At 43.3% G+C, this 18,833-nt stretch overlaps 1 long non-coding RNA gene across 1 annotated transcript in view; it reads right to left on the reverse strand.

Annotated features, from left to right (window-relative positions):
* LOC134292039 (uncharacterized) overlaps positions 1-15,291 on the reverse strand; it is an 89,374-nt gene extending 74,083 nt beyond the window's left edge. Inside the window, exon 1 of the long non-coding RNA XR_009999420.1 lies at positions 15,127-15,291. This is a non-coding gene — a long non-coding RNA (uncharacterized LOC134292039). The remainder of the gene's footprint in view (positions 1-15,126) is intronic.
* Positions 15,292-18,833: the final 3,542 nt, after the last annotated feature.

Raw genomic sequence — 18,833 nt, forward strand, 5'->3', positions numbered from 1 at the left:
ATGAAAATGCATCACGCTAATTGTTCATTGGTTGTCAATAGCGTGATGCATTTTAATCCAAATCCGTTCAACGGTTCTAAAAAACGGTGCTTTAGAAATTTTGAGCAATGTACTCCAAATACCTTGTCCTTAAACAACACAGTTAACTTTTGCTCAAACAGCATCAAATTAGTCAAGAAATCATATAACTCACACTGTTTTACCCATTTCATTGCAGAAATGAAGAATTAATCATCTCACCATACAAAAATCCAGCTCACTACTTTCAATCTAGTACTTCACTGATTGCGTCTTATAGGAAGCAATCAGTGAAGTACTAGATTGAAAGTAGTGAGCTGGATTTTTGTATGGTGAGATGATCAGTTCTCCATTTCTGCAATGAAATGGTCCAAACAGCGTGGGTTATATGATTTCTTGACTAATTTGAGGCTATTTGAGCAAAAGTTTGGGTAACTGTGATGTTGTATTATTTATTTCTTGCAATTTCAACAACACAGTTACCCAAAGTTTTGCTCAAACAGCATCAAATTAGGCAAGAAACCATATAACCCACGCTGTTTGCACCATTTCATTGCAGAAATGGAGAACTGATCATCTCACCATACAAAAATCCAGCTCACTACTTTCAATCTAGTACTTCACTGATTGCTTCCTATTAGGCAAGGAATCATATCTACGCTTTTTCATCATTTCATTGTAGAAATGGAGAATTTACTATCTCAGCATACTAAAATTCAGCTCATTACTACAAATCTAGTACTTCACCGATCGTGTCCTATTCGCTAGTTACTCCTAGAAGAATTCTGTAGGAACTCCTAGGAATTCCCTAGGAACTCCTAGATAAATTTACTAGGAACATCTAGAAAAATTCTCGAGGAATTCCCGAGGAACTCCTGGAGGAATTTCCTATGAACTTCTGAAAGAATTCCCGAGGAACTCTTTGAGGTTTTCCCAAAGAACACCTAGAATAATGCTCGTGGAATTCATAGAAGACTTCTCTTTTAACTCCTAGAGGAATTTCTTCTTGAACTTCTAAAGGAATTCCCGAAGAACTCATAGAGGAATTCCCTAGGAACACCTAGAGAAATTCCCTAGGAACGCCTAGAAGATTTGTCGTGGAACTCCTGGAGGAATTTCCGAGGAACTCCTAGAGGAATTTCTGAAGAAGTCCTAGAGGTATTCCCGAGGAACTCCTAGAGAAATTGCCTTGGAACTCCTAGAAGAATTCCCGAGAAATTCTTAGAGTAATTCCAGCGGATTTCTTAGAGTAATTCCCGAAGAACTTTAAGAGGGGAACTCCTAGAGTAATTTCCTTGGAACTCCTGGAGGAATTCCCGAGGTGCTCCTGCAAGAATTCCCGAGGTACTGCTTGAGGAATTATCGAGAAACTCCAGAGAAATTCCCGAGGAACTCCTGGAGGAGTTTCCTTGGAACTCCTAGAAGAATTCTCGAGGAACTCTTAGAGGAATTTCCGAGGAACTCCTAGAGGAATTCTCGATGAACTCTTACAGGAATTTCCGAGGAACTCCTAGAAGAATTCTCGAGGAATTCCCTAGCAACTAGAGAAATACCCTATGAACTCCTAGAAAAATTCTCGTGGAACTTCTAGAGGATTTCCCGAGGAACTCCTATAGGAATTCCCGAGGAACTCCTACAGGATTTCCCGAGGAACTCCTACAGGAATTCCCGAGGAACTCATACAGGAATTCCCGAGGAACTCTAGGGGGGGGGGGGGAGGATTCCTAGAGTAATTTCTGAGGAACTCCTGAAAAAAAAAATCCTTTGAACTCCTGGAATTCCCGAGGTGCTCTTACAAGGATTTCCGAGGTACTCCCAGAGGAATTCTCGAGAAACTTCTGGCGGAATTCCCGAGGAACTCCCAGAGGAATTTCCTTGGAACTTCTGGAGGGCTTTCCAAAGAGTTCCTGGAAGAATTTCCGAGGAACTCTTGGAGGAATTGCCGAGGAACTCCTGAAAGAATTATCGAGGAATTCCTGTAGGAATCTCTTGGAGAAATTTCCTTGGGACTCCTGGGGGAATTTTTGAAAAACTCCGAGAAAAAAATTCTGAGGTACTACTAGTGGAATTCCCGATGAATTTCTGGAGGAATTCCGGTAAATTTTTGTGGAACTTCTGGGAATATACCCGAGGAACTTCTTTAGAGAACCCTGGAGATATCCCAGGAATATCTTTGGAGTTATTGCTTATTGCTGCAGGACTTCTTGGTGAACTCCCAGGGAAATCATGGAAGGATTTCTGGTAGAATGCACCAGAAATTCTTGTGCAGCTTCTAAAGAAATTCCCGTGGTATCCATGGGGAAGCTATGAAGGGATTCCCAGAAAATTCCTTGAGGAATTCTCGGACATTCCTAGAGAAGTTCCTGTATAACTTCTAGAGGAATCCCTGGGGAACTCCTGGAAAAATTTCCTGGCAACTCTAAAAGACATTCTTGGGGACTTCTGGGAGAAACTGCCTGGAAACTTCTAGATTTCCTATAAAGTGCGCCTAGAGTAATGCTCGGGGAACTCCAGGAATACTTCCCGGTGAACTGAGCAATATCCTCGGGAAGTTCTGGAGTAATTTCTGTGGAAATTCAGGAGGAATTCTCATTGTAATTCTAGAAGTATTTCCGAATCACTTTTGGGAATACAGTAGACGTTCGCTCGATGCAAACGGTTTAACTGCAATGCTTTTTAACTGCAAGTCCGCTAAGTGCAACAATTTTGCAGTTATCGCACCGCTATCTGTCAAAAACGAAACGTCAACAGAGCTGCGATGTTTTTCAGATGCACTATAGCTGCATTGCGATGTTTTTGAGTGCATTCTGTAGTATCTACCTAATGGTTGTGTGCATAGGATATCTACCTACATGAAATACTATTCATTACAGTACCTAAATGTCTAGGTATGATTCATTTTGTCTACCTAAGGTAGTATAAATACGGGTGGTCATTAGACCACATGGAGAGCCTGCACAAGCCTTGGACTTGTAAACATCTTTATTATTCTTCTTTAGAAGGATATAAAAGTGGCGACGAGGATCAAGCAGGAGCGTGTAATTTCTTTTGAGTTATTCCGAAATTATTTCCTTTTGGTTTTCAGGTTGTTGTAATAACAAATTGTTATTTTTGTGGAGAACGGAATTGTTCTTTTGTGGAAGAATTTCCATTATGTTGTGAACAGAATGTTCTTTTTGGCCGATGTTGCATTGACGAAATTGTTCTTTTGTGGCGGAATTGCCATATGTTATGGTGAATGGATTTGTGTTATTTGTACTTTTTTGGTAAAAGTTGCCGATGTTGGGATAACGAAATCGTCTTTTTGTTTTTGGATTTTTGTTAGCGGACAGATATGTTCTTTGAAAGTGACGGACTCGTCAGTTCAACATTATTTTGGTGATGAATGTTATTTTTTGAAGTTTTCTAAAGGGGAAAGGACTGTAGTATCTACCTAATGGTTGTGTGCATAGGATATCTACCTACATGAAATACTATTCATTACAGTACCTAAATGTCTAGGTATGATTCATTTTGTCTACCTAAGGTAGTATAAATACGGGTGGTCATTAGACCACATGGAGAGCCTGCACAAGCCTTGGACTTGTAAACATCTTTATTATTCTTCTTTAGAAGAATATAAAACATTCTGGCTGCGTCCAACAGGATTTGACAACTGTTTGACGGCTGTCAGTCGTTGCAGTTAGCGAATTTCATTCGGTAACTGAAACGTAAACATGTTGCACTTATCGAACGTCTACTGTAGTTGGGAATCTCCTAGAGAAAATTTTAGAATCAATTCTGTATTAAAGAAGGACCTGGTCTGACGAGCGTTGGGTGTGAGCAAGGTTTGAGATTGACAGCCACGAACCGTTTATTATGGTGCAATATTACTGATTCATCTTCGAATAAGTGTAATCAGTTTTATCACAGAGAACAGACATCCAAGTCCAGTTCCGAAACTGTGTAAGGAATTTAACGGCCATTTGAAATCGGCAACACAAGTGGCAATACCGTGGCGCTGCAATCGGTTAATTTCTCATACTAATTAAATTCACCACTTGAAATGTTTCAATTCACCACTGACTGTGGCAATATGGTGTTTGGCGGCGTTAGTGTTGTCATCGTATATTGGTTTGCAACCTTACTCAAGTGAAGATTCAAATCCTTACACAACTTTCTGATTGAAATTAGTTCTAGCCTGGATGTCTGTTCTCTGTGGTTTTATATCTCTTAACTCCGCCCTCTAGTGATTATCCATTGACAGATTTGAACGCGTATTCCGACCACCAATTGTGGATAACTAACACTGAGGAAGATTACAAGTTGGGACATTTATTGTACATATTGGCTCAGCAGTCTTATTTAAACATTAAGCGAACTACAATTTCCTCGCTTCGACGTTTCGGCCCTGGTTTGGGACCTTCCTCAGGGATCTATATAGTATTATTAATGGTCCACTGCACGAATTTATGCTGGCCTGCTTGCTCCCACAGAAAATTTGACGTTTGAGAGGTGCCGACACCGCTCAAACGTCAAATTTCGTGTGAGAGTAAGCAGGCCAGCATAAATTCGTGCAGTAATCCATAACTAGCTGTCCTGGCAAACGTCGTTCTGTCTGCCTACTGTGTTTTTTGACATGCAGCTCTGTAGAAAAATGCCCCTCAAAATGGAATTACTGATTTTCCCGTTTTTCTGGCCTTCCCGGTCACTTTTCCCGGTCACTATTCCTAATATTTTGAAAGAATCATGTCGATCTGTTGACCCGTTCCCGAGCCTATTCGTGACATACAAACACCATTTCATTTTTTTATATAGATAGATAGATATGGACAATTAACAGTTTTACAATTGACAAATGACGTAATAAAAACATAAAAAAATAACGTTTTACAAAACAATTTTACTTATTACCAACGAAGATTACAAGTGGTAGTCGAAATATGCGTATCTGTCAAAGGATAATCACTAGAGGGCGGAATTAAAAGGCACTAGATTATACTCATTCGAAGAGAGTATTCTGCTTTGAGGAATCGCAAAGTCGGTACAAGATCATTGTGATTCAGTTTTATTTTTAATGATGTCATCACAGACAAACAGACGTCTCAATCTTCTCATTTTCCATCGTTTCCATTTTTTAACGGAATATTCAAATATTCCATAGTTCGCAAATCGCTCGCTCATGGCGCTCGCATCATTTTTGCCTGTTTGACGTTTGCTCACTACCGCCATCTACTCAGTGGGTTTGTGAACCACAGCGTAATTAGCATTGGGCGATTATGTTTTCGTGACGATGGTTTTTATCGCATTTTGTCCCAAGTAATACGTCTTTTTGTCTGTGATGTTATGCTAAATAAATGAAATAAATGTATTTTGCTTACCCGCATAGAGATTTACAGTTTGTCTTAATCTCCAAACAGTAAATCTCTTTTATCTGTTGCTGTTAATGTATAACTAATAGTTGCTTTAATGTCGAAGAATATAAGTTTCAACGCATTCAACTATATAACACGGTCTATGCAATGCATAGCAAGTGGTGACATCATATTATACTGTGCAGATATTGTTGAATGGTATAAAGATGGAAGCTCGCAATTAATGGTGGCAATATTAATTCACCTTATGACAAACTGTTTGTGCATATTCTGAGCAACACATTTACACGCATGCGTTTCACTATATGCCACTGAAGATGAACAATATGACAAGCAGTGGTCGCATCTGTATTCGTGAATTAATGAAAATCGGCTAATGGTTGTGTTGACAACATTCAAAACAAAGAAAAAAATTGGAAGCAGCCAATCGAAAAAGCAAGTTTGTTTCGGAGCCCAGATTTCGACTAATATCTTCCGTAGTAAATCGGGGCGGTGTACCAGAAGTAGCAGCTAATGTGCTGTTAGCGGTAAGTACTTAGACAGAAAAGTTGTGATCATCCAACTCACAGTAAATATTCTCCCGTAGTAGGAAACGGTATCTACCCGGCACTAATCGGCAGCATACCTAACGGAGACCAACGTCCCCTTCATTTGTGCAACATCCGGACGATCCAGCCTCGGATCCAGCAAACATCCATGGTGACCTCGTTATGCAAGCTGGAGCGGAAAGCAAACGACGAAGGAGTTCCTAGGACACGCTCAATTTTGGCGTAAGGAATGATGGAAGCTATCACGATTAGTAAAAGTAATTTTTCCATTGAATATAATTAAATTTGTTCTCTTTTTTATTTCTGTCATGGTACAAATATAAAATCACAGTACAATACAGTGTTTAAATCTATATGAATACAATATGGTATACAGTAGTTCTACTATGAAGAACAATAAATTACTCGTCATTCATACATTACTCGTTTTTCTTCCAAATGTATGGTCAAACTGTTCTCTAACCGTTTGCTATGCAGTAAGTTGTTCGAAAAACTGGATAGTATATTGACCATATTCTTTACGGTATTGCGAAAAATTTGTTCGGGAAAACGACCGATTTTTTATGGTAACCTAACTTAACCGCCTATTCCACATACTGTAAATTGGCGGGTTACCATTTGTCAAACTGGCAAATATGTACATGGAATGGTAAGCTTACTGTTATCTCCGATAGTCTGAGAAATGGTTAAATGACAATTGCTAATGGTCATCTACAGTATGAGAAACGTTGCATTTACAGTTTGTGATTATGCGGGTACACTGTTTACTCGAGAAGGTTTTGAAATTGATCTGTAGCACACATTCGTATTCAAAAAACAGCCCTTAACGACACACGTTCTAGTTCACTATATGACTCGGTGCCATGAATCGGAGAACAAGAACAGACAATGTAGAAAACTGCTGCAATCAGCGCAAAGTATTCTCACTTTTCAAGCTGCAAATTAACGTTCGCTGCAGGGGCTTCTTCTAGTTCGTTCTGCCATCAGGAAGTTTTCCCCTCGACTGTCGTTTTCCTAATTAAATCTCTGAAAAATCTCTTTGGCCGTTTATCACATCATTCTCTCCTCCTGGCTGGCATTCCCGTTCGAAACAGAGAGGAGTAGAAGTACAAGCGCGAATAAAAGAATAGATCTTCGTCGAGTGCGAGGCTCGACTCGTTAGGCGACATGGTTTTATGTAGGTTTTATAGACATGCGAGCTGCAATCCACGGGCTACCAGGGATGAGCGGCTGGAGAACAGTAGAATAAAAGAGATTAATTACAACTTTATCAAATGAGTGAAGAGACGGGAAATTAAAACTTTTCCGCTTTTAGTTTAGTTCGTTTCTCCCGTTTTTTCGTTTTATTCATGTAGCAAAACAGAGGTTTTGCTGAGGATCACTTAGTTTAACGTGGTATAACTTTTTTGTTGACTGCAATGCGACTTCTGGCCATAACTCAACCGTGAAGGAAATTCTAACATGAGCAGACATGAACGGTTTAACTGCAATGCTTTTTAACTGCAAGTCCGCTAAGTGCAACAGTTTTGCAGTTATCGCACCACTATCTGTCAAAAACAAAACGTCAATAGAGTTGCGATGATTTCCGGATGCACTACAGCTCCAATGCGATGATCTTAAGTGCACTCTGGCTGCGTCCAACAGCAATTGACAACTGTTTGACGGCTGTCAGTCGTTGCAGTTAGCGAATTTCATTCGGTAACTGAAACGTAAACATGTTGCACTTATCGAACGTCTACTGTAATAACATCCTTATTGTCGTCTGGGAAGTAAAGGAATGTTAGCTATGGAAACCGAGCAAACATTTTCGTAATGTTTGTTAGTGAAATACCTATTTCATATTTTAAGCTCTGCTTAATTAGGCTTTTCTCTCTCCAGAACAGCATGTCAAAAACAAAAAAGTCAGGCAGTACGACGCTTGCCGGGACAGCTCGTTATATTTATAATTTCTGAAATAACCCATATCACTGTGGGTACATTATAGACAATGAATTCAATGCTATGTAATTGTTTAATTTAAAATAACTCCCTACCGAAAGCAAAATGAACTCATTGATCAAAACGAACAATTGACCTCATAAATAAACACAAAATATATACAGTTTGCCTTCCTGTTTTAAAATTCGTCTGCGGTCAGCTAATTGGTTTTCCATCTGATGGGTTTCCCATAATAACAATTACGACATCGGCCACCATTTCAGACCAGTCAGTCAGTGGTGGGGCAACCGCAATCAGGTATAGTTCCAATAATTGTAAGCCCCTGGGGCTCTCAATGGGCGTTCTTTCCGAGCTGATGCGCTTCTGCACCACACTGGATCCCAACCAACCGACCGCGATGAAAAGCCAGCAGTGTAATGGAAAATTAGCACCGCGTGCCAATAACGGCGCGGTGGCATGGTGGTGGCTAGGCTACACAGCCCATCATCAACTCAACCAACATTCCGGCGCGACGCAATCCTCATTCCGATTGAACCGATCTGATACCTAACCATCAGGACGTCGCTGTCATCACCGCACCACACTGGCTAACTGGACTGAGGGAAAGTGGGACAAAATGAGCAAACTTGCTTATTAGGCGCAGTCCATAAGCCACGTATACTCTTTTTAGACCATCTGGGGGGTCTGAGATGGTTCCTCCCCCCTCGTAGACTTTTGTTCATACAAAATTTTCGAAATTTGTATGGAGCGTACACTTTGGCCAGAACCCCCCTTCCCCCTAAAAGTTTACGTAGTTTATGGACAGGCCCTTATCTCATATTTCTTTTTGGGGCCTGCACACGGTACCAGTCTCGACCTTGTCGGGGATCCCTTTTCAACCGCGTGTTCGGATTCAACCCAGTAGACCGACGCCAAGACAGCATCGCTACCAGGATGTTCTCCCCGCGGCCATTTAATCGCTGTAAAGGTCGATTTTGACAGCAGGGCACCAGTATGACCTACGTAGCCGACTCTGAACCCCTGGGCCTGGACCACCTCTTGTATCGCCATTCTCCGAGTCCACGCGCCACCTCCACTTCAAGACGATGTGGGTGATAGCCGTTGAAACAGCATTTCAGCCAAACTCATCATTATACATCCTCTGAACAATATTGTCCAGAGTTGTGTCCTCTCCGCTCTCCGAATTGAACTTCTATGAACTTGAAAGTTCCGAGTAGTAGCTTGAAAGCTGCTTAAGAGGCTGAAACAAACCTCCGGTGGCTCGTGGAACATCAGATGACATACGCACCAGCCTACCTCAATCCTCCCTTCTTTAACGGACTTTTTTTACGTCCACCACAGGCAGATGAACCAAAGCTATCTGTGTCCCTGTCGGCCCATTCCGAAGCCTAACGGGTTCGGCTGCCACCTGCACATCGCACTGTTGCCGCAGTGCCATGACGAGCACTTCCACTTCTGTGACCTCGTCTAAGTTTTTCACCTTCAGAGTCGCGTGTGAGAGCCCTCACCTTTACCCCTTCACCAAGGACCTCTCCCGCCAAACTGATACTGCGCACTTCGACTCTCAGATCCGCGTGTTTGGCGTTGCTTCGCATCGCCTTCAAGGCATCCGATTACTTCTACTGTTCGGTCTTAATATCGAGCGCGTCGCCTTCCTCGCGCTTAGCTACCTCAAACTGCGGATTTATCTTCTTCTTCTTCCGCTCGACCTTTGTCCAAGGGGACGTCCTCCCCTTGGTTCACCCTACTCTGTGGTTGCTGAGGGCCTAACAACGGTCGCAACCCCCTGTTCCCTTCCTTCCGGGACGAGCCAGTCCTTGGGTCAGCCTTTTCTGGCCCACCCTTCCCAGCTTTCCGGGACGCCTGGCTGGGATCGGACTTGCCGGCAATACTGTCGACCTTCGGATTTCGTATTCTCCTAACCTTGCGGGCACCGCATAATAGCTCCTCACCTAACGTCTTCCTCACCCGCTTCTACGAGTGCTTATCACAAGAAGTCCCATCCGCCACACCTTTTGGACTTACAGCGAAAGCGGAGTCCTCCGTCTGGGTAGAATTCGTGACCTTTTCTTTAACAGGTTCCGCCACTACTTGGCATCATCCATCGGCTTACGAAGTCGCAACAGGGCCGTTTTCAGGTTCTTTCTAATGTTGGAGACTTCGTGGACAAAGTCGATGATCTGCTTGGCTGCTCAGCCACCTCTTTTTTGGATGATGGCCCTCAACAACCACGCTCCGTTCAGTATCTCTGCCGACTGTCTTGTCGAGGAGTGGATCGGAGCTCCAACGCTGGAGCTGCGTGCGCAGTTTCCCGCACCTGCTTCCTCACTTCTACTTAACGGATCGCCAACCCACTCCTTGCGAAGGAGTTAGCATCGCCACTACCACTAGCACCTGCTTGATTGTTTTGTTTATTAGATTGTAAGAAGGATCCTGATAGGGGTCCTTAAGCTCCTGGCTTTTGTGCCAGACGACAAAGTCGTCTGCCAAGACCTCCGATCAACTGTGCCCAGCTAGCTTTGGTTTTGCCCAAAATAGGATCCTTCTTCTTGTATTTCCCAAAACTCCCATCAGAAACAATTCCCACGATTCTGTCCTCTATTTCCCAAATTCTTGTCCAAACAATTCCCACTATTCCGTTTCTATTCGTTCATCCAAAAGAATATCTTAGTTATTATGTTGCATAGAGAAAAGTTTAAAATTTATTCAAAGACCCGTTTAAAAATCAAAATAGAAAAAAGTCCGCTTAAATGTTTTATTGTAAAACAAATGTTTTTTTGTATTGTTTTTTTTTTCAAGAAGAAAAGACATACATTCCCCTGCTCTATATCCTGCAAGAGCTAGCTACTTACTGACCAACCATCGAGAGTTCTCCCGGAGCAATTCGCTAGCCTACGGTACCGAACTTCTCGATGGTCACTCAGTCCCTGCTCGTGACGCCATTCCCCTCTGTGTTGTGTTCTGTACGTGAGTCTTCCTAATCCTCTACTCTGTTTTCTTCCCCTACTATTCACAATAAAAGGTCCCTACTCGTGTTGTGTGATGGTGTGTGTCAGCTTTTCGGTAATTACAGTTTGATGACGTTTCGATACCTAGCCGTATCCCTCTTGGGGTGCTCTTGTCACCGTGCCCGGTCAACCAGTGAGAGATTTTCGATATCGATCGATATCGCACTATAAAGGAAATCCGAATCTGGTTGATAGGGTGGTGACGACCGACGACGATCGACCTGGATGCTCCACGAAAGTGCGATCGTCGAAGCACTGGTTGTCGTCGGATGCTGGTGGAAGTGGATGCGGCTGGCGTCCACAACGAAGCCACTTTTCGGTAGACGAGTGACGGGAGCAACTACCCCGTGGCAAGACGACTCTAGGCGAGACGAGGAGAGGCGATGCTAGGGTTCACGATCGTCTTTGTGCTTCGGCGCCGGACGATAGTTGTGGTCGTAGTACAGGGCGCCCGCAGCGAAGCAAACTTCAGCAGACGAGACGGGTGGAGATCTCTCGTGACCAGATGGCTAGAGGTGGGATCTCTCGTGACCAGATGGGTGGCGAGATGAGTCGACCCGAGGCGAGTAGAGGCGGCGCTACATACATATCACGATCGGAATTTTGACGATGAAGCACGTGATCTTCGTTCCTTCGGCGTCGGTGAGTGGTATTTTTCTTTCACGGATAACCTTTGTTTCCGGACGTGAGTCAGGGTGATCACGCTGGCGTTGGGAAAACTTTCCCCCTTTGGATTCTCCACGAGGTGGCGATCACGGGTTGGCGGGTGTGACGCACGTGGGCCGAGCACTCTTTCACGATGAACCAACGCTCTCCAAATGCACCGAGGCGGTCGGTACACCCAGGGTGATCACGCTAAAACCACTTTAGCGAGCACTTTCTTCGGAGTCTGGAACTGCACGGTAACGCCACAGACAAACAGACGTAACACTTGCGAAATTTCCATCGACCACGCTTTTAAGGCTCAAATAACCATCATTCAGTCATCAGCAATCATCAATTTTTCAAAAGCAGTTTTCTTCCTTTAAGTCACAAAACCGCCATAGAAAATTATTTCACTGTTATCCAGATGGTCGTCAGAGTGTAGTGATAAATTTTTATCAACATTGGTTGAGATTTCAGCGAGAAAACTGCTTTTGATTTTTTGCTTAACGATGATGGTTTGTTTCCTCTTAACGATCATTTTAAATTTTCCTAGTTGTAGCTTTCACAACCAGAGGCGCACGCATCGTTTTTCTATGCGTTTGACGTTTCACACTAGCGCCTTCTGTTGACGATACTGCACAACACAGTGATTCGTGCAACTTTTCCACCAGGTGATAGTAGTGTGAACTGGGCGATGGATTTCCATGAAAATCGTTCAAGGTGTTACGTCTGTTTGTCTGTGGTAACCCCTCGTATTCGCACCTTGCCTCACTGGTTCTGGCTTCCGACTTCGTGGCCAGGAATCCCAAACGGATTCGCCACCTGGTTGTGGCTACACAAATAAAACGTCCATCAGAACCAATCACACACTTAATAACCAATTCAGCCAAATTACCTGTGCTTCCCTTTATTTTCTTTTAGTTTTCTTCTGCTACGACTCACGATATATCTCGCTTCTCTTCTATAAAATCATTAACAAAAAATATTAATCACTATTTTTCTCCATCATTTCAATTAAGTTAAGTTTACTTTTCGTTACTCTTTTGTATCGCGCGACTCACGATTTTCTGGTTCAAAATCTGTAGAAACTTTTGTTTAAAAACTCTGGAAAGAACATTTATTTTAAATTATTTAAGCTTTCTTTTCTTTTCATTTTTTTTCTCTTAAACACATTTTAATTTTACTTCGACTATTCTCACTGCACTTAAAACTTTTTACTATTTTCGACTCGGTGGTCCAAATGGGAAAGACCTTCTCGATCTCCCAGACCAACTAAGAAACCTCTTCTATTCCCATTCTTCATTGATTCCCATAATTCAAGGGTTTCCTGTCTATGTCTTGAATTCAATTTCCATACGAAAAATTTTCCCGTAAGCAATCATCAGCTGTTCCGGGTTTCCTGTTGATCGCTTTTTCTCCTCCAATATCTTCTACCGATCTACCGTGTAAATCACCCACACTTCTTTAAAACATTGATTCGAGCACTTCCTCATTGTTGCCTATATTCCAGGCGCAAATTAAAAAATCGTTCATATTTGAAACGACCGATTCTACAGCGATCCGCTCGTTCCTCAAGATTACATAGATACGAGGTGTACGGGAGTTGCACCTATGGCACGAATTTCCCAAATGGAGCAGAACGTTCTTCTGGAGCCGACCTACTGATAACTGATATCTGCACGGGAAAGGAGGTCCGCCACGCCAGAGCCCTGCATTAACGCGGTAAGGAACAAAATACTGTGGGGGTGCCCAGGTACCCCACAGGCTCTGCTTAACACCTTAAATTGGGGATAGCAGTTCTATCCCCGGGCCTTAGTCTGACCGGTAAGGTACGTCCTACACTAAGGATACGGGTAATGTCAACTGGTCGCAGTGCCAAATCCGAATAGGAATAAATAAAGTTCCCCGCAAGGTAAATATTAGATTTATTATCCAAGAAATTCCACCAAATCGCTGCATTGCAATTGAGTCAATAACTTTTAAAGTTTTCACCTGATAAACTCTGCGAATTTTATATCATCGTATGAGTAGACACTCTGCGTACGAAGGATGAACTGTGTGAGTTTGTCGGGAGTAGAATTCAATTCCAGATGATAATCAGGTGCTTTAACCATCACACCTGGTTTCAGGAATTCTCTGGGGCCTTTCCGGAGGTTTTAGCAGTGTTCTAGGGGATATCAGGAGTGTTTCAGGGGGTCCAGGGATTTTCAGGAAGTATTCTGTCTCATCAGGCGTCCCAGGGGTTCCAGCGAAATTCCAGGGGGTCTCAGGAGCGTTTCTGGACGTCCCACGGTGTTGAGTGGGGGCTTCAGAGGATAACAGGTGGTCTCAGGGGCGTCTTAGGGAGTTACATGGGATCGCAGGGGCATTTCATGGTGCTTCAAGGGAATACCAGGTGGTTCTTCTTCTTCTTCTTCTTGGCGTAACATCCTCACTGGGACAAAGCCTGCATCTCAGTGTTCTATGAGCACTTCCACAGTTTTTAACTGAGAGCTTCCTCTGCCAATGACCATTTTGCATGTGCATATCGTGTGGCAGGCACGAAGATACTCTATGCCCAAGGAAGTCAAGGAAATTTCCTTTACGAAAAGATCCTGGACCGACCGGGAATCGAACCCATCACCCTCAGCATGGTCATTTTGAATACCCGTGCGTTTACCGCCTCGGCTATATGGGCCCTACCAGGTGGTCTCAGGGGCATTTCATGGGGTCTCATTGGATGTCACAAGGGCGTTTCAGGGGGCCTCATGCAGGTTCCAGGAGGTCTCAGGGTCGATTAATGTGGTGTTAAGGGGTACCAAGTGGTGTCAGTGGCGTTTCATGGGGTCTCAGCCTGTGGAATAGCCTATGTTTAAAAGAAGGTAGTAGCACAGACAAACAGACGTATCACTTGGAACAAAATGCGATAAAAATTATCGTCACGCATACATAATCGTCCAATGCTAATTACGCTGTGGTACGCAAACCCACTGAGTAGATGGCGGTAATGAGCAAACGTCAAACAGGAGCAAAAACGATGCGAGCGTCATGAGCGAGCGAATCGCGAACTTCGGAATGTATTTGAATAATCCGTTAACGTATCACTTGGAACAAAATGCGATAAAAATTATCGTCACGCATACATAATCGTCCAATGCTAATTACGCTGTGGTACGCAAACCCACTGAGTAGATGGCGGTAATGAGCAAACGTCAAACAGGAGCAAAAACGATGCGAGCGTCATGAGCGAGCGAATCGCGAACTTCGGAATGTATTTGAATAATCCGTTAACCTTCCAGGACGCGCGCCATCGAGCAACCGAAACTGCACCGCGCGCACGTTGTATACAACGAGCGAGGTTTTTTGGTGGTGTTGTACTTTTTACAACAGCGCGCGCGCTGAAGGGTTAAAAAGGGGAACGATGGAAAGTGAGTAGAGTGAGACGTATGTTTGTCTGTGGTAGTAGTAAGGCCAGAAAGAACAACATAGGTGTGTTCAAAGAAGGATAATTTCCGATGAAAATGTGATCAAACTACTAGGAGCATTGTTAATAACCCAGATCGGGTCTTCAGATAGACTTGCGAACGGGGTAATAGATAAGTACTGTAGACGTTCGCTCGGTGCAAACGGTTTAACTGCAATGCTTTTCAACTGCAAGTCCGCTAAGTGCAACAATTTTGCAGTTATCGCACCGCTATCTGTCAAAAACGAAACGTCAACAGAGTTGCGATGTTTTTCAGATGCACTACAGCTGCATTGCGATGTTTTTGAATGCATTCTGGCTGCGTCCAACAGCAATTGATAACTCACGGCGTGTGTATGGGAAAAGTTTATAACAAAAAAATGGGCATAGTCAAATTTTTCGCTATTCAAAAATAAAGGCTTTCAGCTTTCATTTGCAGGGTCCCTCAAAAAAATCCACCGAGGGATCCCGAACAACTTTTTCAGAATACTGTTTTTCCCCATACAAAATGAACGGTTCCAAATTAATCCCTATTTCTACTTAACAAACATACCCAATTTTTGTATGAAAAAGTTCCCCCGATGGAATATTTCGATGTTAGGCTTGAATGAAAGCTGGTAGCGTCAACTTTCACGTAGCGTAAAAATTAGCGATGCCTATTTTTTTGTAATAAATTTCTTCTACCAGACACACCGTGAACTGTTTGACGGCTGTCAGCCGTTGAAGTTAGCGAATTTCATTCGATAACTGAAACGTAAACATGTTGCACTTATCGAACGTCTACTGTAATGGAGTAAAAGTAAGTAATGGAGGTAATGTGTCATTCGTGGTAATGGAATTCGAGGTAATGTCCTATAGCCGTTGCGGGGGGTCCCAGAGTTGGTGCCGGTGAGGGGGGAGTTCCAGGGGGTAACAGCGTTTGCTTTAGGGGGTCTCAGGGACATTTCAGAGGCTGGCAGGCCTGGTACTGGGGGGTCTGAGGGGGTCTTTCCTAGGGGTTTTAGAGGGTCTCAGTGGCGTTTTTAAAAGTCTCAGAGGCTTCAGGGAGGCTCCAACTCCTACTTTGAGTCTGAGAGAAGTTAAGAATGCAACTTCCAGTAAGTTCCAGTTGGTTTCCAAACCAACAAACCAGTAAGAATGGTATCGTAGCTGAACTCATCCAGATGGGCCAAGAAAATTTGGCTACCTGTTTGCACCTGTTGATAATCAGGATCTGGGAAACCAAACAGCTACCATACCAGAGGAGTGGAAGGTACCTCTTTCACAAGAAAGATGATCATTCGGGGAATGGGAGAGCTTCAGAGCGATCACCGTTTTAAAAGCTGCCTATAAAGTGTTATCCCATATCACCGACCGTCCTCTGTCACCTAGAACGAACGAGTTCGTGGGAAGTTGTCAAACCGGTTGCATCGTCGGCCATTCGATAATGGACCAGATCATCAATGTATGGTGAATAGAAGAAACGTGATGTGGCGAACATCGGGCGTAACCATGGGTGAAGATTGGTATTCACAAACCGAATAGGTATATAGGTTAACATGGTGATTTTTCAAGCTAAACTTATAGGTACAGTAGACGTTCGCTCGGTGCAAACGGTTTAACTGCAATGCTTTTTAACTGCAAGTCCGCTAAGTGCAACAATTTTGCAGTTATCGCACCGCTATCTGTCAAAAACAAAACGTCAACAGAGCTGCGATGTTTTTCAGATGCACTATAGCCGCATTGCGATGTTTTTGAGTGCATTCTGGCTGCGTCCAACAGCATTTGACAACTGTTTGACGGCTGTCAGTCGTTGCAGTTAGCGAATTTCATTCGGTAACTGAAACGTAAACATGTTGCACTTATCGAACGTCTACTGTACCATTTTTCTTATGGTGTAAGATTTGAGGAGATTCCAGGCATTTTGATCCATTTTTCCTCTAACCGTGATTGGTTTGTAGAACAAAACTCCGGCTAGGCTAACACCCATCAGTGCAAGTGGTGGGCCACCACCATCCCACCGTGTTCGTATTCTATGTTTTACCAACATGATTACGTGCGGTGGTGATGCGGTAGGCATGCGAGCGTGGTGTGCGATATGGTGTGTAATCATCGTAATGGTCAACCATCGTTTAATGGAAGCTGTAGCGATGCATTTCGCGTTAATGTTCGGGAATGAGGATTTTTTGTGTGCTGATTCCACATACGAACAAGCTGACATTGCACATCGGCTGGATTCTCTTATTACTTTTCGTGGAAAGGATGGGAAAATAGAGCCAACGTTCATTTACTATGTAGCTTTAAGCTTTCATTAATGTAGCGAAAAGGGGGAATTCAAAGCATCCCTACGACACAGACAATAATTGAAATCTGATACCACAAAGAGATTACACTGGGATTCTGTTGTCTGAGACAAGCAGACGCATCCCAAGAAAGAAACATTTTCCGAGATAAAATTTCCTCGATGCGACATTAAGTTATCTGTGGTGCAGGATTTTCCCGATCATGCGGTTTTCATCGAACATTGTAATCGTCCCCGCCCGCATGCCCCAGGATGGAATGCTCCTCCGTAGCTAATTAAACAAGTTGAATACAAACCACCGCACCGGTCATTATCGGTAGGTCCATCTCGTGTCATGATTATGCGATTGCCTCTACAGCAGCGCGTCGTAGTACATACGATGCGGTGTGCAATTTTACAAAAAGGGGTCAAACAGTAGATTTATACGGGATGATACGGTCCGGTCGGTGTTGTCCGGCTTCCAGTCGGGGCCATTTGGTTCTGGTTGCTTCCGGTTCAGTTGGTTTAATTTTTACTTTTTCACCGCATGTGTACCACATTCTGACTGCAAGCAGCTAGATGGGTTTTTAATTTTCATTCTGGTTTTAATATATGTCACCCAAAACAAAGCGCGCATATTCCGTGCATAAACGCTCACGCTGTAAGCGCAAAAGTAGCTTGTCGGCGGTAGAAGCACTTTTCCGCGCTTATTTGATGGTGCGCCTGCGCGCACAAAAATTCGAGTAGTATTTTTGACCACACATTGACAAGCTGCAATGTGTGGGTGTCATCGGTTGCTACGTTGCTGTGAATGTATTGGTGTTCACATACTTTCGCGTCACCAATACATGCAAAACGTGCATCTGTATTGGTTGGGAAAAATGTTGAGAATGTGTGGGTGTCCTACCGTGATCGGTGGTTTGTTTTCGTTCCGATCGAACGATGGACACGGGTGCGATTATCGGTCCTCGTAGGCGAACGGCATTGCGGATTCTTTGCCGTTTATGAGACATTTGGGAAAGTTCGTCTCCCCATTTCGCTCCCATTATCCCATTCAGTTCAAACCTGTGACAGCAAGATGAGCGAACCAAACAATGATACGACAGAAGGGGTGGCGGGTGGGCGCCTGTAGCAGTCGGATGCGATGCAGAAAGGTACCGGCGTAACGGGCTCAGACGCACCACGATGACAGCAGCAGGAAACAGCGGTGTTGGCTTACCCGGGTTTTGTACTTTTCGTCGTCTGCAACTACTTATTAGTACTATAATAAATATGAATATGGTAGACGTTTAGAAGCAAAACTCCTTCGGCAACTCGGACAATATTTTATTTAAAATTTATCGGCAAACTTATTTCTGGATTCTTTAAGAAGTTTATTAAAAAATTCTCGAAATCTTTTTTTTGGTTTTTACTTTATGTTAGGTATTTTAACTAAATGCTCATTCTACGCTCAAATCTATTTTTGGGAAATTTCTTTGGCATTACTTTGAGCATTTCTTTGTCAATTTTTAAGGAAATGTCTGCGGTAGTGTTTTGAGGAATTATTCGTAGTTCCTTATATAAGTTTCTTAGGCAAATAATTAAATTATTGCTACAGCAATATACTGGCAGTTTAGTCAG

Source organism: Aedes albopictus, chromosome 3, assembly GCF_035046485.1.
Source record: "Aedes albopictus strain Foshan chromosome 3, AalbF5, whole genome shotgun sequence".
Classification (NCBI taxonomy): domain Eukaryota; kingdom Metazoa; phylum Arthropoda; class Insecta; order Diptera; family Culicidae; genus Aedes; species Aedes albopictus.